The sequence below is a fragment of the Coregonus lavaretus genome (genome assembly GCF_964263955.1).
Source record: "Coregonus lavaretus genome assembly, chromosome: 2".
NCBI classification, from domain to species: Eukaryota; Metazoa; Chordata; class Actinopteri; order Salmoniformes; family Salmonidae; genus Coregonus; species Coregonus lavaretus.
Genome location: NC_139989.1, coordinates 31,011,041 through 31,020,452, shown reverse-complemented (window position 1 = coordinate 31,020,452; position 9,412 = coordinate 31,011,041).

The window sequence follows — 9,412 nt, the reverse complement described above, 5'->3', positions numbered from 1 at the left end:
GACATCTCCCTCTCCTCTGCCCCTCTCTCATTCAGGAATTCCTCCTCTACCCTTATTTGTTTCAGTTGTCTACACAGTCTCTCTCCTCTTTGATGGAGAGCGAGAGAAAGAGGAGCTCACGGCTTCCTTCCGTTGGTGTGGTTTCCTGTTTGTAGGTGGGAGGGTGAGCGAGAAAGCAGGTCGCTTAAACAACGTTCACACAATATTCAATCTTAACGCTGCTGCGAGACGGTGTGTGTGTGTGCGCCCACATGAGTGTGTATGTCCAGAGCAGTTTGACATTTGTGTTCTTCTGAGAACTAGCGTCTTCTCAGATGCTCAGGCAGTTAAACCAGGATGGTAACACTCAATGCAACATGCCTTGCCAACCAGCTTTTCTGATGGCAGTCTGCTAGAGGAGCATCTATAGTGGCGGAAACATTTCCCCTAAAATGATTGTCTGGAGACAATAATAATGAGTACACTGATGAAGATGGGGAACACACACACAGAGCTACAGTGAGGGAAAAAAGTATTTAATCCCCTGCTGATTTTGTACATTTGCCCACTGACAAAGACATGATCAGTCTATAATTTTAATGGTAGGTTTATTTGAACAGTGAGAGACAGAATTACAACAAAAACATCCAGAAAAACGCATGTCAAAAATGTTATAAAATAAAATATAATAAATTGATTTGCATTTTAATGAGGGAAATAAGTATTTGACCCCTCTGCAAAACATGACTTAGTACTTGGTGGCAAAACCCTTGTTGGCAATCACAGAGGTCAGACGTTTCTTGTAGTTGGCCACCAGGTTTGCACACATCTCAGGAAGGATTTTTTTCCACTCCTCTTTGCAGATCTTCTCCAAGTCATTAAGGTTTCGAGGCTGACGTTTGGCAACTCAAACCTTCAGCTCCCTCCACAGATTTTCTATGGGATTAAGGTCTGGAGACTGGCTAGGCCACTCCAGGACCTTAATGTGCTTCTTCTTGAGCCACTCCTTTGTTGCCTTGGCTGTGTGTTTTGGGTCATTGTCATGCTGGAATACCCATCCACAACCCATTTTCAATGCCCTGGCTGAGGGAAGGAGGTTCTCACCCAAGATTTGATGGTACATGGCCCCGTCCATCGGTGAAGTTGTCCTGTCCCCTTAGCAGAAAAATACCCCCAATGCATAATGTTTCCACCTCCATGTTTGACGGTGGGGATGGTGTTCTTGGGGTCATAGGCAGCATTCCTCCTCCTCCAAATACGGCGAGTTGAGTTGATGCCAAAGAGCTCGATTTTGGTCTCATCTGACCACAACACTTTCACCCAGTTCTCCTCTGAATCATTCAGATGTTCATTGGCAAACTTCAAGTACTTTTTTCCCTCACTGTATAAGAGGCACCTGTCGGGATTTGCCATTCCATGTCTGTGTCGTATACTTTATCTAACTGACATTTCTGAGTTGATTTTCAGATTCTACTTCCCTGACTCAAAAATAAAGCATTATTACTGACAGCTCAATTAGCAGCTCAGTTGACGATAACTGATTATTGACTCGTATGCACCAAATGATAGCCAAGGGTCTGAATGTTGGCCACTTCTTATGCTGTTCCCACTGTTCCTTCTACAGCATAAACACTGGTCCAAATACAGACCCTTGTGGTACCCCGGTGTAGGATTTTGATTTAGAACTATAGGATGGTACATGCATCTTTTGAACCATGAACTGAATACTTGTCATTCCCTGTATTTTAATGTGCGTTTCAGGTCTCTTTGAGAGGTAGCGAGAGAGAGAAGGAGGCGATAAGATCAGAGGTACGGTGGTGGGGAGAGGTGATCTGAAACAACATTGTGAGAATGATAGAAGAAAGGCACATTGGGGGAGGCTGAGATGACAGCGGGGTAGGAGAGTTAATGAGAAGAGTGAGAAAGGGAAGGAGGAGGAGACTGAACAGGTCGTACAGACAGAAGGGTGCATCGAGGAAGGCACCTATGTCAAGCTGCTATAGTCAAGATTCCTTACAGTTAACTGAAAGAGGAAAAAACAGAGTGGACAAAAAGAATAGATGGTGTTAAATAGAGTTGCATGTGGTAGGATAGGGATTTGAGCAACAGACAGGTATGGTATACTGTAGATCAAATGCATCCAAAATGGCGCATCTCAGTGTAGCTGACGACTGAGCTGGTCTTGGGATTGGATTGGGGGCAACTCGGCCTGAACTCGACGTCCGGTTTAGAACCAATCTCATTGACCACATGGCAGATCATCAGCGACCTACGACCTAACGCTCTGTTGGGAATCTTCACACACTGTTGCTGGTATTTTGGCCCATTCTTCCATGCAGATCTCCTCTAGAGCAGTGATGTTTTGGGGCTGTCGCTGGGCAACACGGACTTTCAACTCCCTCCAAAGATTTTCTATGGGGTTGAGATCTGGAGACTGGCTAGGCCACTCCAGGACCTTGAAATGCTTCTTACGAAGCCACTCCTTCGTTGCCCGGGCGGTGTGTTTGGGATCATTGTCATGCTGAAAGACCCAGCCACGTTTCATCTTCAATGCCCTTGCTGATGGAAGGAGGTTTTCACTCAAAATCTCACGATACATGGCCCCATTCATTCTTTCCTTTACACGGATCAGTCGTCCTGGTCCCTTTGCAGAAAAACAGCCCCAAAGCATGATGTTTCCACCCCCATGCTTCACAGTAGGTATGGTGTTCTTTGGATGCAACTCAGCATTCTTTGTCCTCCAAACACGACGAGTTGAGTTTTTACCAAAAAGTTCTATTTTGGTTTCATCTGACCATATGACATTCTCCCAATCCTCTTCTGGATCATCCAAATGCACTCTAGCAAACTTCAGACGGGCCTGGACATGTACTGGCATAAGCAGGGGGACACGTCTGGCACTGCAGGATTTGAGTCCCTGGCGGCGTAGTGTGTTACTGATGGTAGGCTTTGTTACTTTGGTCCCAGCTCTCTGCAGGTCATTCACTAGGTCCCCCCGTGTGGTTCTGGGATTTTTGCTCACCGTTCTTGTGATCATTTTGACCCCACGGGGTGAGATCTTGCGTGGAGCCCCAGATCGAGGGAGATTATCAGTGGTCTTGTATGTCTTCCATTTCCTAATAATTGCTCCCACAGTTGATTTCTTCAAACCAAGCTGCTTACCTATTACATATTCAGTCTTCCCAGCCTGGTGCAGGTCTACAATTTTGTTTCTGGTGTCCTTTGACAGCTCTTTGGTCTTGGCCATAGTGGAGTTTGGAGTGTGACTGTTTGAGGTTGTGGACAGGTGTCTTTTATACTGATAACAAGTTCAAACAGGTGCCATTAATACATGTAACGAGTGGAGGACAGAGGAGCCTCTTAAAGAAGAAGTTACAGGTCTGTGAGAGCCAGAAATCTTGCTTGTTTGTAGGTGACCAAATACTTATTTTCCACCATCATTTGCAAATAAATTCATTAAAAATCCTACAATGTGATTTTCTGGATTTTTTTTTCTCAATTTGTCTGTCATAGTTGACGTGTACCTATGATGACAATTACAGGCCTCTCTCATCTTTTTAAGTGGGAGAACATGCACAATGGGTGGCTGACTAAATACTTTTTTTCCCCACTGTATGTCCGGTGCACTGTGTAAGTGTACCTGATGAGAAGTGGGCCTGAATGTTTGCACAAATCTCCAGTTGATTTCAGTGCATGTACAGTGTTGAGTCAGGTTAGGATTCAAACCTCTACCAACGCTCTGGTTTCTTCTCCACTCAGCACCCCAGGATTCGGGTTGGCCCACCCACCATGTGAGTATGTGTGTGATGGCTAAAGTTCTACACAAATTTTTTCATGATATCTCTTTAGAAAAATGTATGATGATGATGATGATGATTATGATTAACCTTCCTCCTCAGACAACCCCTTTGCTGCCACAAGCATGTGAGTTACTACACACACACACACACACACACAAACGCACACACATACACAGACAATGACTCATATTACCCGTCAAGCGAAATGTACCTGTCTTTCTATCCCACAGTTCACCACAGATCGTTTGGAGACCGAACTCTGTCACCCCAACTGAAAATGGTGAGATGTCTCGCTCTTCCTCTACATCAAATGTCTATTTTCTCCATTTGTTTTCTTTCTTCCTTCTTCCACCACCATCTCCATAACGTCACAGTTCAGTTCCTTCTTAATAGTTTGCTTTGTTCTTGCAGAGAGTAATGACGGCTATGAGAGTCCAGGAAAAGGTAATGTGGACGCTATATCCTACCATGTTCAATAACACTGATCCCCTCAAACTTTTGTGTGCAGTAACTGCTGAAGAAGTTTAGAAAAATGGCACATAGCTCCTTAGGTGAAAAAAATATACAGTGAGGGAAAAAAAGTATTTGATCCCCTGCTGATTTTGTACGTTTGCCCACTGACAAAGACATGATCAGTCTATAATTTTAACGGTAGATTTATTTGAACAGTGAGAGACAGAATAACAACAACAAAATCCAGAAAAACGCATGTCAAAAATGTTATAAATTGAATTGCATTTTAATGAGGGAAATAAGTATTTGACAACTCTGCAAAACATGATTTAGTACTTGGTGGCAAAACCCTTGTTGGCAATCACAGAGGTCAGACGTTTCTTGTAGTTGGCCACCAGGTTTGCACACATCTCAGGAGGGATTTTGTCCCACTCCTCTTTGCAGATCTTCTCCAAGTCATTAAGGTTTCGAGGCTGACGTTTGGCAACTCGAACCTTCAGCTCCCTCCACAGATTTTCTGTGGGATTAAGGTCTGGAGACTGGCTAGGCCACTCCAGGACCTTAATGTGCCTCTTCTTGAGCCACTCCTTTGTTGCCTTGGCCGTGTGTTTTGGGTCATTGCCATGCTGGAATACCCACCCACGACCCATTTTCAATGCCCTGGCTGAGGGAAGGAGGTTCTCACCCAAGATTTGACGGTACATGGCCCCGTCCATAGTCCCTTTGATGCGGTGAAGTTGTCCTGTCCCCTTAGTCTCAGCTCATTACCTGTATAAAAGACACCTGGGAGCCAGAAATCTTTCTGATTGAGAGGGGGTCAAATACTTATTTCCCTCATTAAAATGCAAATCAATTTATAACATTTTTGACATGGATTTTTTTGTTGTTATTCTGTCTCTCACTGTTCAAATAAACCTACCATTAAAATTATAGACTGATCATTTCTTTGTCAGTGGGCAAACGTACAAAATCAGCAGGGGATCAAATACTTTTTTCCCTCACTATATATATATATGTTTTATTGTCACATACACCAGATAGGTGCAGTGAAATGTATTGTTTTACAGGGTCAGCCATATGGCACCCCTGGAGCTAAGGTTAAGTGCCTTGCTCAAGTGCACATCGACAAAGTTTTCACTTTGTTGACTTGGGTGTTTGAACCAGCAACCTTTTAATTACTGGCCCAACGCTCTAACCGCTACTGTACCTGCTTGCTTACTACTCACATTCACCTACTCACATTCATTCAGACAATTGGACATTAAACCATTCATATACTCTGACGTGATTGATTGACAGCTGTGTGTGCGTGTCTCTGCGGATGTGCTATCTCTGTTCTATAGAGTATGTCAACCAGGTGACGGACGACTATGAACCAGGATCAGGCTACCTGTGAGTGTTCATTTAATTTAAACAAAATACACTGAGTATACCAAACATTAGGAACACCTTCCTAATATTGAGTTCACCCCCCCCCTTTTCCCTCAAAAGAGCCTCAATTCGTCGGGGCGTGGACTTTACAAGGTGTTGAAAGCGTTCCACAGGGATGATGGCCCATGTTGACTCCAATGCTTCCCACAGTTGTGTCAAGTTGGCTGGATGTCCTTTGGGTGGGGGACCTTTCTTGATACACACAGGAAACTGTTGAGCGTGATAAACCCAGCAGCGTTGTAGTTCTTGACACATACAGGTGTGCCTGGCACCTACTACCATACCCCGTTTAAAGGCACTTAAATATTTGTCTTGCCCATTCACCCTCTGAATGGCACACATACACAATCCATGTCTCAATTGTCTCAAGGCTTAACAATCCTTCTTTAACCTGTCTCCTCCCCTTCATCTACACTGATTGAATTGGATTTAACAAGTGACAGTAAGGGATCATAGCTTTCACCTGGATTCACTTGGTCAGTCTGTGTCATGGAAAGAGCAGGTGTTCCTAATGTTTTGTATACTCAGTGTATACTGTATGTCAGTGCCTCACTCTGAATGTTACACTTTGCTTTTCCAGGGTTTTCTGGAAAAAATGTGGCAATTTTTACTGAGTGGACTGTCTTGGCTAAATTAAATGAATGTTAATCATGTGGCTATAGAGTACTGGGGACTCTCGGGTTTTGTGTAACCTCTCTCTCGTTCCTCCATATAGAATAGTGTTACCATCAGATCTTCCTGGGACTGGGTCTCTGCGTCATTCCAACCAATGTCTCATCTCCAAAAGCTCCAAAAGCACAGGTAGGTAACGTGAGGTGGAGAGGTGACTGAATATGAATCATTACTTTAGCCCTGTTCGGATGGGATACATTTTAATGGGGGAGCTCAGGTAATGTAATTATGTGCACGAGCACAAATCACTACATCCGTAATTTGGTAAAACTGGTTAAACTAATCCCGTCCAAATCGTCCACTGGAAAAACTGACATTCTGTGGTAATAATTACATAACCGACGTTCTATAGTAATACTAGTCCCGTGCGAATAGGGCTTTTGTGACATATTGTGGTTGAATTATTTATAAAAAAAATTGTGAAATCCACAATGCAGTAAGCCCAATTCGGAGAGGATACATTTTACTGGGGGAGCTCAGATAATGTAATTATGTTCACGAGCACAAATCACCACGTCCGTAATTTTAGTCCCGTCCGAATCTGCCATGTCAGAAATGTTTACTTGGCAGGAAGGTTATTATCCCAGCCCTAAAAACCTACTGTTTTTCAGGAAACTCCCAGTTCATCCATGTGTTTTGAGAGATCTTACAGAGTTTAACAGGTGCTGCACCCAGTTTGGGTAAGAACTTGGGAACAAATTGATCCTTAAAACAAAGTGCTATGCACGTAGCCTACAGCTGTATGAACTGTTTTGTCACATATCAACTTTCCTAGTGCCATACTTATCTTTTAAAAGATGAAGTGGACAATATTGTGCCAATGAATTGATAAATTGCTAAATGCGTCAGGTAATTAAATGTCTGCATAGGTAACAGTTCATGGTTCTAAAAAATGATGTACTTTTTACTCCATACATTTTCCCTGACACCCAAAAGTACTCGTTACATTTTGAATGCTTAGCATGACAGAAACATTGTCCAATTCACACACTTATCAAGAGAACATCCCCGGTCATCCCTACTGCCTCTGATCTGGCAGACACACTAAACACACATGCTTCGTTTGTAATTGATGTCTGAGTGTTGAAGTGTGCTGAACTTAAATAAAACTAAAATGGTTCCGTCTGGTTTGCTTAATATAAGGAATTTTGAATAATTTATACTTTTACTTTTGTACTTAATTATATTTTAGCAATTACATTTACGTGGTCCTCTGTAGCTCAGCTGGTAGAGCATGGCGCTTGTAACGCCAAGGTAGTGTGTTCGATCCCCGGGACCACCCATACACAAAAAAATTTTTATGCACGCATGACTCTAAGTCGCTTTGGATAAAAGCGTCTGCTAAATGGCATATTATTATTATTATTATTATTATTATTATTATTATTATTATTATTATTATATTATTATATTATTATATACTTAAGTATATTTAAAACCAAATACTTTTAGACTTTTACTCAAGTAATATTTTACTGGGTGACTTTCACTTTTACTTGAGTAATGTTCTATGAAGGTATCTTTACTTTTACTCAAGTATGACAATTGGGTCCTTTTCCCATAACCGGCGTTCTATAGTAATACTAGTCCCATTCGAATAGGGCTTTAAAGACACTTAAATACATGGATATTACACATGCAGAATAAAACTTGCAAGTTGAAATCACAAGTGCAATGCATGAAATTGCCAAAGACTCCAGCGACCCTAGTCATAGACTGTTCTCTCTGCTACCGCACGGCAAGCGGTACCGGAGCACCAAGTCTAGGTCCAAAAGGCTTATTAACAGCTTCTACCCCCAAGCCATAAGACTCCTGAACAGCTAACCAAATGGCTACCCAGACTATTTGCACTGACCTCCGCACCCCCATTTTATGCTGCTGCTACTCTCTGTTTATTATCTATGCATAGTCGCTTTACCTCTACCTACATGTACATATTACCTCAATTACCTAGACTAACCTGTACCCCCGCACATTGACTCTGTACAGTTACCCCATGTATATAGCCTTGTTACTGTTATTTTATTGTTGCTCTTTAATTATTATTATTTATACAGTACCAGTCAAAAGTTTGGACACTACTCATTCAAGGGTTTTTCTTTATTTTTACTATTTTCTACATTGTAGAATAATAGTGAAGACATCAAAACTATGAAATAACATAAATGGAATCATGTAGTAACCAAAAAAGTGTTAAACAAATATATTTTGTATTTGAGATTCTTCAAATAGCCACCCTTTGCCTTGATGACAGCTTTGCACACTCTTGGTATTCTCTCAACCAGCTTCACCTGGAATGCTTTTCCAACAGTCTTGAAGGAGTTCCCACATATGCTGAGCACTTGTAGGCTGCTTTTCCTTCACTCTGCGGTCCAACTCATCCCAAACCATCTCAATTGGGTTGAGGTCGGGGGATTGTGGAGGCCAGGTCATCTAATGCAGCACTCCCTCACTCTCCTTCTTGGTAAAATAGCCCTTACACAGACTGGAGGTGTGTTGGGTCATTATCCTGTTGAAAAACAAATTATAGTCCCACTAAGCCCAAACCAGATGGGATGGCGTATCACTGCAGAATGCTGTGGTAGCCAAGCTGGTTAACTGTGCCTTGAATTCTAAATAAATCACAGACAGTGTCACAAGCAAAGCACCCCCACACCATAACACCTCCTCCTCCATGCTTTACGGTGGGAAATACACATGCGGAGACCATCCGTTCACCCACACCGCGTCTCACAAAGCCCCGGCGGTTGGAACCAAAAATCTCAAATTTGGACTCATCAGCCCAAAGGACAAATTTCCACCGGTCTAATGTCCTTTGCTCGTGTTTCTTGGCCCAAGTAGGACTCTTCTTCTTATTGTTGTCCTTTAGTAGTGGTTTCTTTGCAGCAATTCGACCATGAAGGCCTGATTCACACAGTCCCCTCTGAACAGTTGATGTTGAGATGTGTCTGTGACTTGAACTCTGTGAAGCATTTATTTGGGCTGCAATTTCTGAGGCTGGTAACTCTAATGAACTTATCCTCTGCACAGAGGTAACTCTGGGTCTTCCATTCCTGTGGTGGTCCTCTTGAGAGCCA